General features: G+C 47.5%; 1 protein-coding gene across 10 annotated transcripts in view; it reads left to right on the top strand.

Moving 5' to 3' along the window:
- Positions 1 to 864: 864 nt before the first annotated feature.
- Para (sodium voltage-gated channel paralytic) overlaps positions 865 to 17,859 on the top strand; it is a 376,926-nt gene continuing 359,931 nt past the window's right edge. For 5 of the 10 annotated variants that reach the window (XM_077699538.1, XM_077699534.1, XM_077699537.1 and 2 more), the window contains exon 1: positions 866 to 1,515. The gene's annotated coding sequence lies outside the window, so the exon portion shown is untranslated. Of the gene's footprint in view, positions 1,516 to 17,859 lie in introns of all 10 variants that reach the window. The other 5 variants (XM_077699542.1, XM_077699543.1, XM_077699533.1 and 2 more) reach the window with 2 other exon arrangements.

Genomic DNA, 17,859 nt, shown 5'->3' with positions numbered 1-17,859 from the left:
CCTCGATTTTCTTCGAACCAGGCCTTATAACATGCCGAATCTACCACTGGGCGACGAGTTGCGCGGCAGTAGAGTGCTACTGAATAATAGAAGCAGCTTAGGTACCTTTAGAGCGAGATAAATTGCCCTGCACAAACACCTTTTTTGTATCTTGCCACTATCAGGAACAGAACTTACGCAGCCAGAAGTCAAAGCCACCAACGCTTACTCAGTATCCCAACGGCTTCGCGGTATTATTCATATTGCTCTACGATTTCTCCTGTTGTAAGCAACCGTTTTGGTGTAATAAAAATCAAGTCCCGCTATTAAATGAGGCTGCTCCTCTTTTAATTTTATCGCGTCCTAAGAGAACAAAAACAAAGGTCTACGCTTTTATGAGTTTAAACATGATCAAATCACATTAGAATTCAGCGTAAGTTTCCCGAAAGGCGAAGCCGGCGAAAGGCAGTCGATTGGCGACAACGTGTCTCAGAGTAAAGATCAAGGTTCGGTCATGGTTGGCAGCGTACAACTTGAAGACGGCGCGAGACGAAGGCGACGATTGACCCATATTTGCGCTCAAGCGGCGCCTCTTCCCGACGCCGCTTCCTCCGCGTCTCGGCAGTTTCTGTACTTCCGGCACCTCCCCTAAAGAACCCGAAAACCTGCGCCCCCTCTCCCCTTTTACCCAATCAATGTCACGAAAAAGCGAGCGCGTCTCGCGGACCTTCTCATTCGGAACGAGAGCCGCCGAGAGCGGCGGCCCGCGGGTTGCCCCGCCGCGTCCCCAGATGGCGCCGCCAGCACGAGAGGGGGTGTCCCGGCAAGGGGGCGCCAAGGGCGGCGAAGGGGGGGCGCCGGGGCCCCAGCGGCCGGCAGCGGGGGGAGTGGCGCCGATCGAAGGAACAGCGGCTCGCCCAGGCAGCAGGACAGGGCCGGATCGAAGCAGGGCTGCAGCAGCGGGCTCGCGTCACCCGAAGCGCCCTCAAGAAGGGGCCGCCGAAGCAAGAAGGGACACCCGCACGGAATAACCGCCGGCCAAGGATGTGGGACTGCCGCGGCGCCTTTGGGAAGTGAGAGGCAGCTGCTCGGCACGCGGTCCAGGAGTGGGTTCCCCGCCGGGTGGTGGTCCGAGTGGTGGCATCATAGTACGGTGCCGCCGGGACTTCGCAGCAGCGCCCCGAGTCGCCGCCGCCGCCGCCGTCCGCCGAGCTCCAATGGTGGCACCCTGGGGACGATGCTCTGTAAATGGAGGTTGCCCCCCGTGCGTCACCGTGTGAACGGGCCGGCCTAGGGGTGCCCCACCGGCCCCCCGCCCTCCGCGCTAGGCCTTCAGCTGCAGCTCAGGCGCGCCCCCCGAGGAGGCCCCCGCGACCATGCGCCCACAAGGCGCCGCCTGCAGCAGCAGTCTAGTCGGCCAGCCCTGCACGGTGCTGTGCGAGGAGCCCGTCGCCGACGCGTTATGATGCTGCCCTTCGTAACCACGTGCACGGCCCGCAATCGAGACGAGCTTCTAGCTGCACACTCTTCTCCAAGGTAAGCACCGCCGCTTGAGCGCCCCTCCCGCCCCGCAGCAGCCCGGCCGACGACCGCCTCGCCGCAGCCCAGGGCACGACGCGGGGCCGTCGAGCCCCACGAGACGTCGGGGCCCCGCCACGACGGGGTGCGAGGCGTGTGGGGGCAAAGGGCAAGGACGCCACTAGGCCTAAAGCCGACCACTGCACGCTTTTTCCCCTCTGGGACAGCTTTTGCGCGGCCAACTTCTCAGACAGCGCTCGGAGTCTCTCCATAGGGCGAACGTTTCGAGCCGGTGCGCACCCATCCGACAAACGGGTCGAAGTAGGGGCAGGCGCGACGCCCGCAACACACCTACATCGCGCGCCCGCGACGCGGCGGCTACGACGCCCGTCCCGGGGCTAGGGGAAGCAGACGGGACCCGCCCAACAAAAGCGCGTGCCCACGTCCCCTACAGGGGCTGCCAGTCGCGTCTCCTGCTCCGAAGGGATGGGCGTTGAAGCGGCCGTCTCCAGCGGCCAAAGGGGAGCGCAGGCCCCGCGTAGAGCGCGACCGACGCCGGTGACCCACTTTCGGTATACGGGACGTGCAGTGGACACTAGGCCTAAGCGGTTGTCCAAATATGCGCAGTGCCCTCCCGAAGGTCCTGATATTCTCGGCCGCTTTCTCGCGTAGCCGCCGCCGAAAAGGCCGATTCCTACTCTTGGCGAAACATCTGAAGTGGTCGATAAAGGGTGGCGCAGGGTGCCGCGGCTGGTAGTCGCCACTGCGAGCTCCGAACGTTCGATGTTCAACTGCGCGTTTGTTTTGCAACACCGTGGTTGTGTTTACGGTCGCGAACCGAATGCCACGGGGGCACCAACGCGACTCTGGCCCGTTTCGTGCTGAGACGCGACCTATAGACGCCGTCCAACCACCCACTGCCCGCCTGGTGAATGTCTGAATATCGCTCGATGGCTCTCGAAACACGTACACTACGAGGGTGGAGGCCTAGCGAGAGGTCACATTTGATTCGGTCCGCTCGCCGCCTCTCGCCGGCCGCATGGCGTGCTCTTTCACTGTCCGGTTCAACCATGCGCCAATTGATCGTGTTCTTACATTGTCAGTCGCAAATAATTTGCACCGTCAGGCATAGTATTCGCAGAATTCGCACAACCCTTCGAACATTAAAATCTCCGCTGTTTCGGGCAACTTTACGCGTAAACGCGTTCGTAAGTTTCGAGGTTACAATGCTTGAAAAGTATTTTCCCGTTTGAAACGTGTTCCGTTTAACCTCTGCTTCCAAATATTGCGAGGAATTTTTTTAACTTTGACGGCTGATATATTCCTCCACCTATTCATAATACTTATATGCTCTACCACCCTTATTTTACGTAGTAACGGAAAGCGTTAAGAGAAAAATTGCGTTCAATTAAAAACCGTAGTATTTTGCCACAAAAGTCGGTCACATCAGCTATTATATCGGAGCACGGCAGCCTTTATAGCATTAAATGATATAAAGAAAATCTCGCCATTAACTGATATCATGCATGTTGCCAGTGGAAGGGAGGGAACATATGTTGATACGCAGTAATTGTGTCTCGCTAGAATTGTAAACACGGCAATTAAATGACGTGCTTTTTTTCTGTCATTCGTTTAATATCGATTTTTTCGTGTAGGTAAAGAAGTGCACCCGCCGACTGGCTAACCTTTTATTGATCGTGGCCGTCATGCGTCAATCTAGTTGTTATCTGCACAAACACTCCAGTCGTAAGTGCAAATGGGGTCGAGCGCCTATTCTGATAATGTGGTGAAGAGAGAGAGTGTAGTCAAAAGAAGAAAGTTGCCCAGGGTTCATAATAGTTCGTAACTCACGCGACACGGAGAACACGAGAGCAACGCGGTTGTCGTTACGAAGCCCAGTGAATTCCACTCAAAAGGCAGAAGGTTCGCAAAGAAACGCTCGCCTCCGCCAAGGGGACAGAAAATATACTTATCTCTTTTAGTGTGGGTAACGAGAGTTACTCTCCGTTAACAATCATCGCAGCTCGAGGGGTAGATTTTTCAGCCGTAGTTGTAAACAAGCGCGTTTCACTCAGGAGTTCTCAATCAGTGTAAACTGTTGGAGACCAACATACGGTCTGTGTCAACGTCTTTATTTTTTTCTCTTTACACGTAAAGGTGCTCAAGTTGCTTGAATTAGCCCCTTCGGTTGCTTGAGATTTGTTTTTAACATGTTCGTTTTCGATCATGTTAGCCTTTTATCCATGTCATGAGTCAACATACATACATACATACATACATACATACATACATACATACATACATACATACATACATACATACATACATACATACATACATACATACATACATACATACATACATACATACATACATACATACATACATACATACATACGCACGCACGCACACACCGTGTTGGTGCATACCTGTCTTTCGCCCGTGTCATTTCGCGCCTTTGTAAACAGACTCAAACCAACTCGCCCAGCTTTCTGTTTTGAGGCGTCCTGTTCGTGTATACCTGAGTCCTTCGTCCGTGTCTTTTCACGCCTTTGGAAACATGAACGCACACACGCTCGCAGAAATACCGTAGTTGTAACTGGTCTTTACAAACTCGTTCAGAAAAACACTAGAAATACAGGTTGCGTTGCCAAGTGGATTTATTAGGTTGGTACTGCCGCCGTAGCTACGAACTTCGTTCTAAAAAAGAAACTTATTATTACCTTTGTGTAGCTGTTACTGAGGCAATTATTTGTATCAGAAACCTCAAAGCCGACGTACTCCACCATTTCTAATCCGTCCAATCCTCGTGAACGGCTCGTGTCCGGAGATATGCCTCTCCAAATCTGTCGCTGAATGTGGTTATTTACGAAATCCATGTTACAAGGTCTGGCACAAATTCCCGACCAGCGAAGGCCTTTGATAAACGGCACCACAGAGCCGTCACAAACTCCGCCCTACTGTCTGCTACAGCCAGGAACGACAAAAGAACTGCTATCGGTTCGCCCGTCGTCAGACTGAATGATCTTGCACAACGCCCTGCGTCACACCGTGTATGGATCTTTTCTTAACAGGACGATTCGCCGGTCGATTTGGTTTATAGTGAACACTAAAAGATAACGCAATAGAACGGGCAAAAAGATTGAATAATAGGTATACGCCTCAAGCGCATGTCCTATCCCTGTCCTACTGCGCTCTCTATTGGGGTATAGGCTGTTTCGCCTGTTATAACCGTTTTCGATTGGCCATTGGCCGTTTTTTTTTTTGAACGACGTTCAGCAACGCTAAATAAATCTTGGGCTTAAACTTTGGAAGTAGTTTGTTTAGCACGTTGTAGTTGCCGTCCTACAGGCGGGAATTACATTGCGCAATAGAACAAAGCTTCTAATTTAACTGAGATTACCATGTATAGTTATGCCTGATGTTAACTGTGGGGTGGTGTTATATGTTGTAAAGTTGAAGGTGAGGGACGGTTGAGGAGCTTCGATGGACAGTTGATGTTCACGTGAGCACGTCTGTAAGAACTTCAACCTGACCGGCGTTGTTGTGGTTCAGGTGGCTTCGAGAAAACTTATCTGGGTTTGAGGTGGTGCCAAAGGTAGGGTGGTCTACTCTCCATCGCTTCTCACGGTGACTATAGTGATCACTTTACATACGCCCATGACACCAACTACAACAAATCTTCAACACAACTTTTGCGGTGTGAACGGCGCGGGAAGGGTTGCACAGCGACCTGGAGTTTGCAGAAGCCATCGCATGGCACGGTTTATCTTAGCTGGCATAAATTATCGTACACTGCTGTGCACGTCATATATCTTTACGAGTTCTTTTTAAATATCGAGAAACGTTTCGCACACGGCGAATAACGTAAATATGTTTTTACGCCGTAATATGTTCGCCAAGTATCTGTGCTTGCGTGGCCAACCTAATATTGGGTCACTTCTAACTTTGCAATGTTTGTATGGTTTTTTCGCGATGCTTCAGTGTTTGGAATAAGTATTTCCGATGCTCACGCATGTCCATTTTCTGTTTTCTAATGTTTACTGCATTTATTAAGTTCGTTGCTCAAACTTTATTTTTCGTGGTAATTCCTACTATTGCATGATAAGCGCGCGGTATAAATTGAAAGGAAAATAATGCAGGTACTATGCATGTTACTCCCAAAAAAGGTTTTATTCCTCTAAGCGAAAGTAAAATTAAACTGGAAAACGCTTGTTTCAGCGCACAAAAAAATCGAAGCAGAAACGGCAATTTCTCTCCAGACAAAAATCAGCTATGTACGACAGAGTTTCAAAAGCCAAAGCAACAATGCAGAAAGTTTCCTATACTACTTTTTATGATGACACCATACCCACGCCCAAAATGAATTCGATTCACTCGTTGACTTGAGTACTAACTTTGTTTGAGCTTCCGTTGTCAGGCCGTTTAAAAGGCGAAATTCTAAGCATTTTAGGCGAATAGACCAGACTGATATTTTTGTAAGAAATAAACAAGCGCTGAGGTGAACCCAAACAAGCAAGGAACCAAAAACTACGGGTTTGGCTTTTCCTGACCTTATCCCGTTGATCAGTTGAAAACGAGATTAAGACACCTTAGACACAGCTGCCATTGTTAAAAGGTTGATTAATTATGGAACGAAGGAATGCTTTTAAAAGGAGAGTCTTTTCTTTTAGGGTCTTTTATTATACCATATCCACAACCTAATTTTAACGCCCCACCTACGCCTGTATTTGTGGAGAAGTCCTCGTCATCTGCTGGTTGATGACACTTTCCGCGTCCAGTAATACAATCAATACCAGTCTTACTCATGATATTGCGCATGCTATGCGCGTTTTTATCTCTAATTAATAATGCATTAACTTTTCATTGTTTGTGTGTGCCCTTTTCCACGTCCCCTTCGCTCACTGAACAATTAGCTTTGTTGCTATTACATATCTCTTTAACATATGTGTCCTGAAAGTAGCAATTTTCTCATTCTATAGTTCTATTTCCGCTATTATTGACGCATCCGACAGAATTACCCGACTGCGCATGCGCATCAGATAGCCAAACTAGCAGCATATTATCAACGTTTAAATAATGACAAAGTATATATCTTGGTGGCGATTACAAATTGCCGCCTAACTGGAAATACAGTTTCGTGCACAAAAAAAAAAGGCTATCTCACTTGTAATGCGCACGCCGTAACCGCCGCAGAAGTGCGTGCGTGCCGTTAGTGACGTACGACACGCAGCGTGCGCGCGTGCCAAGCGTCCGAGGCGGCGTTAAACCGCTCGCTCCGTCGTCGTCGTCCCGACGCGCCGCACAATGAGACCGCGCGTTTCAGACGTCAACAGGCCGTATCGAGGGGAAGTCGAGGGGCCAATCAATACGCCCTGAGCGCGGAACAATTGATCTCCGGACATTTGCAGCGGCGGAGGCCGTTCTTACCGCCGCCGGCGACCGCTGCCCACCGACGTTGCCCCCGCCACTCAAACCGACGCACACGTGCGGCCGTTGTACATTGTATGGCACGTGTGTACAGAATTTGAGTTTCCCAAAAAAGGTAACTTGTTCGCGACACACACACACACAATATATATATATATATATATATATATATATATATATATATATAGCGAATCAGAATAGGAAATGAGGGGCTCGTTGAAAATAACACAGAAATAAGGGTTGGCAGTCGAGAAAACCTCGGAAAGCAAAGGGGAGGATGTGGTAGATCATTGAAACAGATTAAGAATTTGGAAAGAAAGAAAGAAAGTGAAGAAAAAATGCCCGCCAGGTGGGATCCGAACCCACGACCTCCAGGTGGGATCCGAACCCACGACCTCCTGGAGGTCGTGGGTTCGGATCCCACCTGGCGGGCATTTTTTCTTCACTTTCTTTCTTTCTTTCCAAATTCTTAATCTGTTTCAATGATCTACCACATCCTCCCCTTTGCTTTCCGAGGTTTTCTCGACTGCCAACCCTTATTTCTGTGTTATATATATATATATATATATATATATATATATATATATATATATATTGTTCGCGACACACACACACACAATATATATATATATATATATATATATATATATATATATATATATATATATATATATATATATATATATATATATATATATATATATATATATATATATATATACTTTGAAGATGGTAGAGAACACAAGAGAAGAAAAACTTCGAACAAGGTAAAAGCACGATTGTGGCCTACGTTTCAGCAAAGAGAACTTGCTTTCCTCAGGGCAAGTTCTGAGGAAAGCAAGTTCTCTTTGCTGAAACGTAGGCCACAATCGTGCTTTTACCTTGTTCGAAGTTTTTCTTCTCTTATATATATATATATATATATATATATATATATATATATATATATATATATATATATATATATATATATATATATATATATATATATTTCGGGCACGACCCAGGAACTGAACTACCCGGCATATACAGATCTGGAGGCATTTCAGAAAGGTAAAAACGTTGAAGCTAGAATCTTTTGCTACTAGAAAAATGATGGCATAAATGGTTTCCTTTTTCGTTCGCGTTTTGATCCCAGCTGGTAAACACAGAAAAAAAGAAAGCTTCAATCACAGCAGCTCAAGATGTGTCGTTACGCTATTTCATACAAACTACGTGGTTATTTTCTGGGTATGGTAACACAGCCTTTTGAAAACGTCTTTGTGTTTGAGTCGGATTGCCGACTTTGAAGTTTATTCATTATTACGTTTAGAACAACTTCGCTGTGCTCATTATTGCTTATCCTGATGGTTTTGAAGAGATCTTCCAAGCCCGAAACAAAAAGTGAGCTAAGTTTTTCTTTTTTTTCATCCTTTTCCAGGTGAACCTGTTATTATTTTACGGGGGTGGGGGGGGGTTATATTTCTGCATGCGACAGCACTTGGTGCAGCAGATATTTTTCATATAATCCAAAAATCGATTATTTCATTTCAGTTTTCATTTCATTTGTGCCAAGTGGATGGAATAAACACAGCGAAGAAATTGAAGCGAAGCTTCCAACATTCAAAAGTCGCAAACCAGTAACGATTGAGTATGGTCAAGGGAAAATGCAAGTGGAACCTAATGTGCGAGAAGCAACTCTCTTTTCTTCATCTTTACTACTTCAGTACTGCCTTTTACATTATATAAACACTGGGGACCACTGTTCTCAGCAGAATGCCGCCCGTGTGGAGTCGCGAGATAACTTTCTTCAGTCCCAGCCAAGCAAGTTGGTTCATCTCAATTTTACTCGCTGCTCTAAAGACTGCCCCATGTGTGTTGATCCCTGTGTTCACCCTTAAAAGCAGCATGTAATATCGAGAATCCCATGTAAAATGCCAGGTTTGTCTGTGAATATCAAAGAACAATTTTCACAGCACCAGGTTGGGAGGACGCAACCGGGAAAGGTCGTTGTGTCGCATAACGAGCGCGATGCGTGACAGTTTACGTGCGGTAACCAGGCGAAATGCTTCCTTTTTCGAAGCAGTTGGTAAGAACTCAAAACGTGATGACTGGAATATCCACGCATTCCTACGTACACACGTACTCCTCACATCAGATAAGGGCGGGTTTCACTCCAGGGTTACCGCGCTCACCGGTGGCACGCCCGTTGTGCTGGTGGGAGATTTCAATGTGGACGTCTCATGGCCCGATGCGGCCTGACGGCTCTCCTTTGCGGTCGAGTGGCTTGGGTTGGTGTGTTACACAGACAGTGAGATGCCTACGACGCGGGTGGCAAATGGACAGCCCCGCATTTTTTCCCTCGAGCAAAAATGTAGTCCTTCCAAGTTTCATTCGGCTAATCAGCTAGGAAGTATGCTCACCCGCAAATTACAAACAAACGTGTTTTGTTTCGTGCACTCCTTTTACTGCGTCCAGCTCCACTGGTCATCCTTCTTCACAGAGTAGAATGGGCGCTGAATTTTTTCGTCCTCACTCGAGTGAGCAATGAGCCATCCCTTGATTAGGAAGGAGAAGGTAATGATGATGGCGTTGACGACATGCCGTGGCGTACGTACCATTCCTACGTACGCACGGCCAGGTTTGTGATTAAGTCGGATGTGGATCGTATTCTCTGATGAACTGAACTTTGAACTCATGTGTGAACTAAAACAAGCAGTTCAAGTAAGCCCTTTGTCTCGTCCACGTCCGTCGACCTTGCCCTCTCTCGGTGCCTGTAACCCAGCAGGGCGCGTAATTTGCAGAATGCGATGATCGCGAGCCTGCGTACGGCCGCGAATTGTCTCCGGGTGGGGGGCGGTCATCACTATTACGTGGAAAGAAATTAGAATTGTCTGATTTCTCTAATGTACCCATGTTCGAACTGTTGTAGTTGTGTGTACGTTTGTTCCATAGTCTCACGGCTGAGTGAATAGAAAGAAGTTAGTGCTAGCTATAGAGAAGACCTGTGTTAGCGTCCCAGATGGTGTTCCGCTAGGCGTTGCGCTTTGGACGGCGGAGGCATCCACGAAAGTTCCCGCAATACGCAGAAATCAAGCCTGCCGTTGTCACGTATGTTGACCGCAGACCCTTTGCGCCTTGACATGTCCGTGCCAGTGGGTGGTGGTCAAGAACACTTTACGCTGTCTTTGCAGAAAACCATTTCACAAACATTCAAACTAAAAATAGGCTTTGAAACGGCCAATCTACACCGGGTCTATAATGTGCGCTGTAGTGAAGAACTACACATTATTTTGGACTACTAGGTGGTCTTGAAAACGCAGAAAATTACCAACCCGTGGATGCTTTCATTTTTCGCCTCCATGAGAAAAACAGCCGTTGCGTCGGGAATAAAACCCGCGTCATTGTGCTGAGAAGCACAACGCCTTAGCCACCAAGCCCCCGCGGTTGGTAACTGCCCCGCATCCCGTCTGTACGTGATTCTGCACAGTGGCATATCCAGCCTATTCATAAAACTTATTCACAGAAGCTCCAACTCAACGCATTTCTGTTCGGTCGGCCGCATGTTCTGGCTGCACATAATGGTCAGCTCGCATTTCGGCCATGCACAGTATAGCTTTTGCACCCCACCCTGGCCCAAAAAAGAAGCAATGGCGCGCAAGCGACACGGGCTCGTCTCTGCAGCGCGCATCGAGACCGCTGCCGACCACGCCTTTATCGACCGTCGCAGTGCCACCCGTGAGGGCTGCACTGTTATTCAGAGCAAGAAGTCCCTCTGAGTCACAATTTCTCCACCTCCTCACAAATGAGACCCAAGCGCACCAAGTAGTATTTTGGCACAAATAAATTTGTATGGATTCCCCTAACGCGATTAATGTCCGTTTTTCCGTGGCCTCGGGTGAACACGAAGTGGCAAATTCAATACCCGGCATCCTGAAGGCGGTGACCCCAAAAAATATGGAAAGAGGAAGTGCATGAGACTCTGGCGTTTGTTGAACAACATCGATTACAGCACACTTTATTGATTGATTGATTGTGGGGTTAAACGTGCCGATGCTTCACAGCCGATGAGGCGCGCCGTAGTGGAGGGCTCCGGATTAATTTTGACCACCTGGGGATCTTAAACGTGCGCCGAAATCTCGAACACACTTTTGCTTTTCGCCTCTACCAGAAAAGTGGCCGCCGTGGCCGGGAATCGAGCCCGCCTCCTCGTGCTCCAGTACACTTTATTACAGGACGTTTCATGAACCAGGTGCACATGTCTGGCGCGTTAACTGGAATCTATCTCGCACGTTCCCTCGCCAAGGAGACTGGTGGCTTTCGTCTCTCGCCACCCCGCAGACTCTAAACGCGTTCTACGGAATGGCAATTGGCCACCAACAAAATTGAGTTGCTTGTCATTAGCATAAGAATGCATTCAGGGAAATAGAGAGAGTCAGAAGGAAGTATCCCGGTAGTGCACCTTTTAAAGCGGAGCTTTCTATGCCCCACTGATGGAGTTCCACGTCGCGCAAAACCACGCTGCAGGAAAGCCAACTTTACACAACGAGTTTCACAGAACAACGATGATAAGTGAAGGGACATCAAACGCCTCAAGAAAAAAAACGCTTCCCGTGGTTGCAATTGAACCTGGATTTCTCGCGTTATGAAGATAACGCCTATCCGATTGCGCCACTCCGACGCGGTCGGAGCAGTTTGGATTTTGTACTTTGATTCAGGTTGTACGGGAAAAAGCTTCACGTTTTAACCATATTTCTCTTCAGAAGGGGCCTTTGATTTTTTTATGTGTACGTAAACCGCATGAAAAATCTGTTTGTGTTATCTCGACGAAAAAAGCCCAAACGCATGAGCACTGCGCGATATTTTAGAGAGGAAGTCATTACTGCTGGTGACTCGCACGATAATTGAGATTAGTTAGTGATCAGGCGGGTTCCATCCTTCACGCTTCCTTCATACAGAGTACGCATGAGCTCTACACGGGTGAGATATCAAGTTCTTCTCGAAGTGGCAGCCAATCGTGAAATCATTTGATTGTTTTGCTCTCTTAAAAATACTGTTACCCGCCGGTATAGCTGAGTGATGACGACAAAGAGAAGGGACGTTGTTGGCCGCTTTATGGTAGAAGGGGATGATGTCAGGTTCAGCTTTGGCTCGCTATCAGCTGTAAATACTGTAAATACTCTAAATATATCGTGGTCCCCCTTATTTTATCCTCGTATCGATACACGGAAGCCTTGATAGCCGAACAATAGAACACACGTGCACGCATGAATGCAGCGTTGCAGTGGCTCTTACACTTTGTTAGACCGGGTTTCAGACTATTGCCGGAACTGTCGAAATCACTTTAAAGAATGACATCATTTCACGTCTCAGCCAACGGAACTGCGTGACACGCCGTTTTTTTACGTCCATGGATCACGATATGACTTTTGCGTCGGTAGTCTGAACATAGCATTACAAACCTTAATTTTTTATGCCAGTGCGGCAAGCTTCAACTGCATCAAGTTCCGTGCCTTCTCTTGTGTCCATACGCAATACGTTGTTATAAATGGTAACCGCTATGAAATATCTTGTCAAGCCTCCGTCAATCCTTCTGCAATTCATGCTGTATGAAATTATCGGATTTATCCTTCTTTTTGAATGACTGGCAAAGGCAAAGCTTCAAATTTTGTCCTAAAATTGTCCCCAGATGAAAGCAGATCAGAAAATTAAGCGCCTAAATAAGCTAAACAATACCCTGTAGCTGGTATCGGCATAATTATTGTGAATTTGGCGTCGGTTTCGCGAAGCTTCCTAGCTGCTCTTTTTAGTCTGCGCACTTGTTTAGCAAACAGGATAGTTTGTATTTCACCAAACCGTGTGCTTTTTTTCTATAAAAGTGCACTGAGACTCACGCTCAGTAGGCTTAAAGAAGCCTCCATGCATGTGTACGTTAACGAAGTCTCCCGTTTGAACTGTCAGTGTTTATTCCATGAAGCGAATTGGCTAGAGCTCTCTAAAATACAATACAGGCGTGTGGAATAAAAGAGGCAACTAGAAATCTTTACCTTAACAAAGCACCGTTTCTTCATACCGACCTGTGCTACGTGAGCTCTTAACTAGTATCCGTCTCTGTGATGGAGGCGAAAAACGAGGACTTCCGTGTGCCGAGAATTCGGCGCACGCTAAAAATCCCAAGACGGCCTCAGTTAAATTCTCGCCCTCCGTTGCGGCTCGCTTCATACCCCAGGTGCAGGTTTGGCAAGCACCGTAACAAATTTCTTTGTTTTTCGCCTCGGAGATAAAGCGTTCTGATCTTTCCATCTTGTGAAACAAACCGTTATGGCTAAAGTGAGCAGTGGACCATTCGAACAGTGTGCTGGTGTTTCATTCTTCTTTCCCATTTTTTAACGTAGCAACTACGACGTGGGTCACTTGGATTGCACGTTTGAGCGTTTGTTTACGCGTGGTAAAGGTCAATACCATCACCATTTGCTCAGCTTTTCTCGTAAAAGTTCCCGCCCTTTTAAAAAAACGTGACCTCTCAAAGTAGAAAACTTCCAATAAACGTCACGTGATTTTGTTAGCAAATAAATAACCGGAGCGCGCAAAAACCACCACTTTGTATTCTCAAGGTGTAAAGGCGTGATTTACAGCTATTGCGCTAGCGCGAAGTTTTAATGGGACAGACTCATAAGTTATCCAGGTAGAGAAGGTTCGCCGGGTTTCGCATATGCCCCAACGGCGTATGGTGGTGAGCATCGCCTGGCTCTTAACTACAGCCCGGGACTACTGGTTTGCGTCAGGGCGGCTGTCACCGTGTGCAGGCCAGTGACCTCTTACCTGGGTCCCACTCCCGTTATATGAAAATTGTCAGCGATGCATTACGGGAATCCTACGCCGGGAACCCAACCTTACCGTCTGCACGAGGGTGCTCTTTTGTCTTTCAAGCGTGATGTCACTCTGGAGACATTCGTGCACGCGATTATGTTGTCTGTGCGTATCGCGTTTTGCGGTGAATAAAACTCTGAGGCGCGTATAAAGCTAGGGCCTAAAACAAACAATAGCTTACTATTCGCGCTACTTTTTTATATTTTGAATGGTGTCACAAAAATTGGCAACATTTTGTGCAAATAGAGTATACATATTACACAATAACGGTAGGTTAGATATATCAGAGTAGGTTTACGCCTTCGTAGCGTACATCTTCTAGGGGGTGCGCTTTCATTCGGCCGAACAGCGCTATAATCGGAAGCACATTAGAAGATGCATCTATCCGCAGGTTGTTCAGGGTATACGAAAAGTATAATTGATTGTCTGTTTTGTCTATAAAGATTTGACTGCTGTGTGCGGCCTTTCGTCCAAGTGCTGACGTATACCTTGTATGAACAGTACCCCCCCTCCTACGTAATTCCTCTGGGGGCTTTAGAGAACTCAAATAAATAAAATAAAAAATTGATCATTTGCGTGAAGACACTTGTGACTGATCGTTAGTTCGGATATTAGAAAATTATGGAACGCTCATCGGCGGATATTTAACAATTCGAGAGCATATCGTCCCTCTCCCTCGCGAACCTGAGTATTGGCCCGATGGGTGCGCCTTACTCCGGCTTTAGAAGCTCCCTACACGGCATACCATGGCAACCGTGCTTTGCCTTCTAACCGTCTCAGTGGTCCCGTTTGCTCGCTTCAGGAGCGACATTGGCTGCCTCAATATCGCGGTTTCCTTGTTGTCATTGCCATTCCATCCTGATTTGCCTCCTTCTTGGCCCTGTGCTCACTGCATACTGTATACAACGCGTACAAGTGGTAACGGGTCGTATCGAGACGCTGCGCAACGGGCGCGTCCGCCCCCTCTCAGCTTGATGTCTCCCTAGCGAGGGGGTCCGCAGCGACGCGAACGAAACGGCACCGCAGCCAATGCCACCACCTGCTCAGCCTACGTCACCCCTCTCCACACGCGCTCTGTTGTTCTTTGTTCTTCCGTCGCTCTCTCTCCGCAGATTAACGAGGCCGTTTTTTGCTGATGTGCGCTACCTATTGCTCATGCAATAAAACATGTCTGTGTGACATGACTAGTATAAGCTTCAACTCAATTCAACGCATTCTTCGGTCAAGCGAATGAGGACGCATGATCAGGTAGGATATGGTCGAACAGGGTAACGACCGCAGCCACGATATGGCCGAATGGTGCGACATCTCCACTAGCAGCAGCGAGTGGTGGATCACGCGGCATAGGCCCGTCAGAAGCTCGGCTCATGTGGGCAGCGGTTGCGCACGGATTTCTCTTTCTGTTTGCTCCAATAAACGTTGACCCGGCCCAGATGACCGGATATGCTCGGTTTGACCCACCCAGGCGTTGCTATTTGTGAACTCAGTCCGACTGCGCGAGACAGCATCGTTGTCTTTATCCTTGTTTTGTGTGACTTTACGTGACCTCTTTCTGACGCCAGTTTTTTAACGCGGTTTCCTTTATTGGTTTTAAAACAACTAACTTTTTTTGTAATTTTACGCGCCGAAGTAATATCTAAGCTATGAGGTGTGCTGTAGCCGAGTTCTCCGGATTAATTTAGATTACGTGCAGGTATTTACCATGCGCCGAAATTTCGACCCACGGGCGTTTTCTTTTTTCGCTACCATCAGAAAGCGGACGACGTGGCCGCGATCAAACCCGTTTCATTTTACCCAGCAGTAGAAACCTCTAGCCACTGAGCCACAGCGGCGGGTAATTTCTTTTCATAAAAACCAATACAGCGAATACATTTTTATTAAAATATTGCTGATATTCTCGGTTAGCTGCTCAGTTTTTGCCTAAAACATGCCCAACATTTCCTTCGCGCTAAACAATCCTGACATGTAGGGACCGTGCTGCCTGTGCCTGAAGTTTGGAAACGTTCTTCCTATATGTGCTTCGTGTCTACGGTTTTTCTTATGGCATCAATGTTTCTCGCGAAATATTGCGGTCCTGCGGGAGCTTAAAATGCCTCTAAAAAAGAACGACGCCAACAAATCAACGTTGCAAAACCTTCCGGAGTTAACCAAGGTGCGCGTTCCAAATCAAAAGAGGAGCCGTTGCTTTAAGCCCACTTAGCCGTGCCCACGTAGCCGTGCTCGTATGCTTCATGACTATGTCACCGGTAATTATCGATTTGTGACCAAAGCGCTGGCCTCTGTTGTTTTTGTTTTCATTTCTGCGTGTATGCGGAGCAAGCAAACTAGACTTGGTAAACAGGATAAACATGGGCAGAGAGGAGGGCGCCAATGAGAGGAGGGCATCAATGCCGTGTGAGCAACTCCAAAGCGCCAGACTGTGTTGCATCTATAACAAGCATAGTGCGCCCACTACCAACAGCAGTACGTACTGGTACTTTTATGTTTAAGTGTACTTTCGTAACTTCTGTTGTTTACCTCGCCATTCTTACTGTAATAAAATGGATATGCATTACATTTAAGCGAAAATAGCTCCCTGTGCAAGCTTATAAGCCCTGCTTAACTTGCGTTGCCTTTGCCGGCCTCAGCAAATCGCACAGCTGCGCATAATACGTCATAGGTTTTAGAGCGGGAAACGAGCCAGTGAGTCGCGTGGCCGTTCCTTTTTTCCCTAATTATATAGCCTATTGGAGCGACGTTTACGTTATAAGTGGGGTCAGTGTGGTTCTAACGAGGCACTCCTTCGAATGAACCAAACTTGTGCTTTGTCTGCATGACCCCTTAAAAGCCCGTACCATAGCGACGACCCTACCCCGACCCGCATTTTAGAGCGCGTGCTTTGAAGACATCAGTGTAGTAATGGCGAACCCAGCCGGAAGTCGCGAGTACGCTTAAAAATTGCAAAGTAGCCAAGCTATAATTTTTATACAGATGGTCCCCTCTTAGAATTTCCAGTGTGAAATAAAATATCGGAGTAATTTTAAGGTGTATTACAGTCCGGGCACTGAAATCTAGAAAATTAGTGGCATCGTAAGAAGGCACAGCAGGGAAGAATCACACTGCTCTTTTTTTTTTTTTATGTGCGTAAAACCCGAATGCTTGGAAAGCACCTGAACTGGTCGATAGGATGTCGATAGGTGCGTTAAACCTGTTCCTTGTCACGGCACCAGAACTTCTCTTCGTGGTATTGATTACCTTGGCGTAAAACACAAGCTTGTGGATGTTGTTATCGCCAAGGTAACCATCGTCGTGGTTTGACGAGAATGCGAAAAGGCTTTATATTCCTTAGATATCTATGTTCGTCTTAAACCCACTATAAACGTCCCCGGAGCGAGGAAACCATCCTGCATCCTTGCAGCTATTGCTTGAAAATACTACAGTGGAACCCCGATAATACGACTTGCAAGGGACCGCGAGAAAGCGTCGTAAGACCGGGGTGTCGTACTACAAGGGTGCGGGTAAATGCTGGCCTAGTAGACGGTCTCACGCGATAGGTGGGTTAAGAACTTATTTAAACTACTATATTTAGTGCGTTATCGCGTACTTTGTGAACCTTTATCTGAAATCCCAAGTTCAAAAAAAAAAAAAAAAACGCCTATTCACGGTCCGCCAGCCACTTGAACCCTGAACTATGACTTCTCGCGGTTGGCGCGTTGGCGGTGAACTCCCGCTCACGAGTACCCGCCAGCTTGCTTGCGTCTCTTCAGTAAGTGGTCTCGCCTGCATGCGCACCTCTCTACATCAAGCAGCATCAAACGGGGATTAAGAATAAAGGTCGCGATAAAGCTGTAAAGCGGCGTAAAATATGAGATAAACGCCGGTTTATCCGCGCAAGGGTCCGTCGTATGAAGCGAACAGCGGGAACCCGAGCGTCATATCATCGGGGTTTTTAATGCATTGTTTCTATGGGGAGTTTGCCGGGACCGCGGTGATCCGTCGTAAGAAGCGGTTCGTCGTAAGTCTGGGGGACGTACCAGCGGGGTTCCACTGTATTTTGAAATATTCGTCGAGCGAATTTCTCATTTATTATCCGCTTGTGGATAT

Source organism: Haemaphysalis longicornis, unplaced genomic scaffold (genome assembly GCF_048455015.1).
Source record: "Haemaphysalis longicornis isolate Haplotype H1 unplaced genomic scaffold, Haemaphysalis longicornis Haplotype H1 scaffold_2, whole genome shotgun sequence".
Taxonomy (NCBI): Eukaryota; Metazoa; Arthropoda; class Arachnida; order Ixodida; family Ixodidae; genus Haemaphysalis; species Haemaphysalis longicornis.
This window is presented reverse-complemented; position numbering and strand designations above follow the sequence as displayed.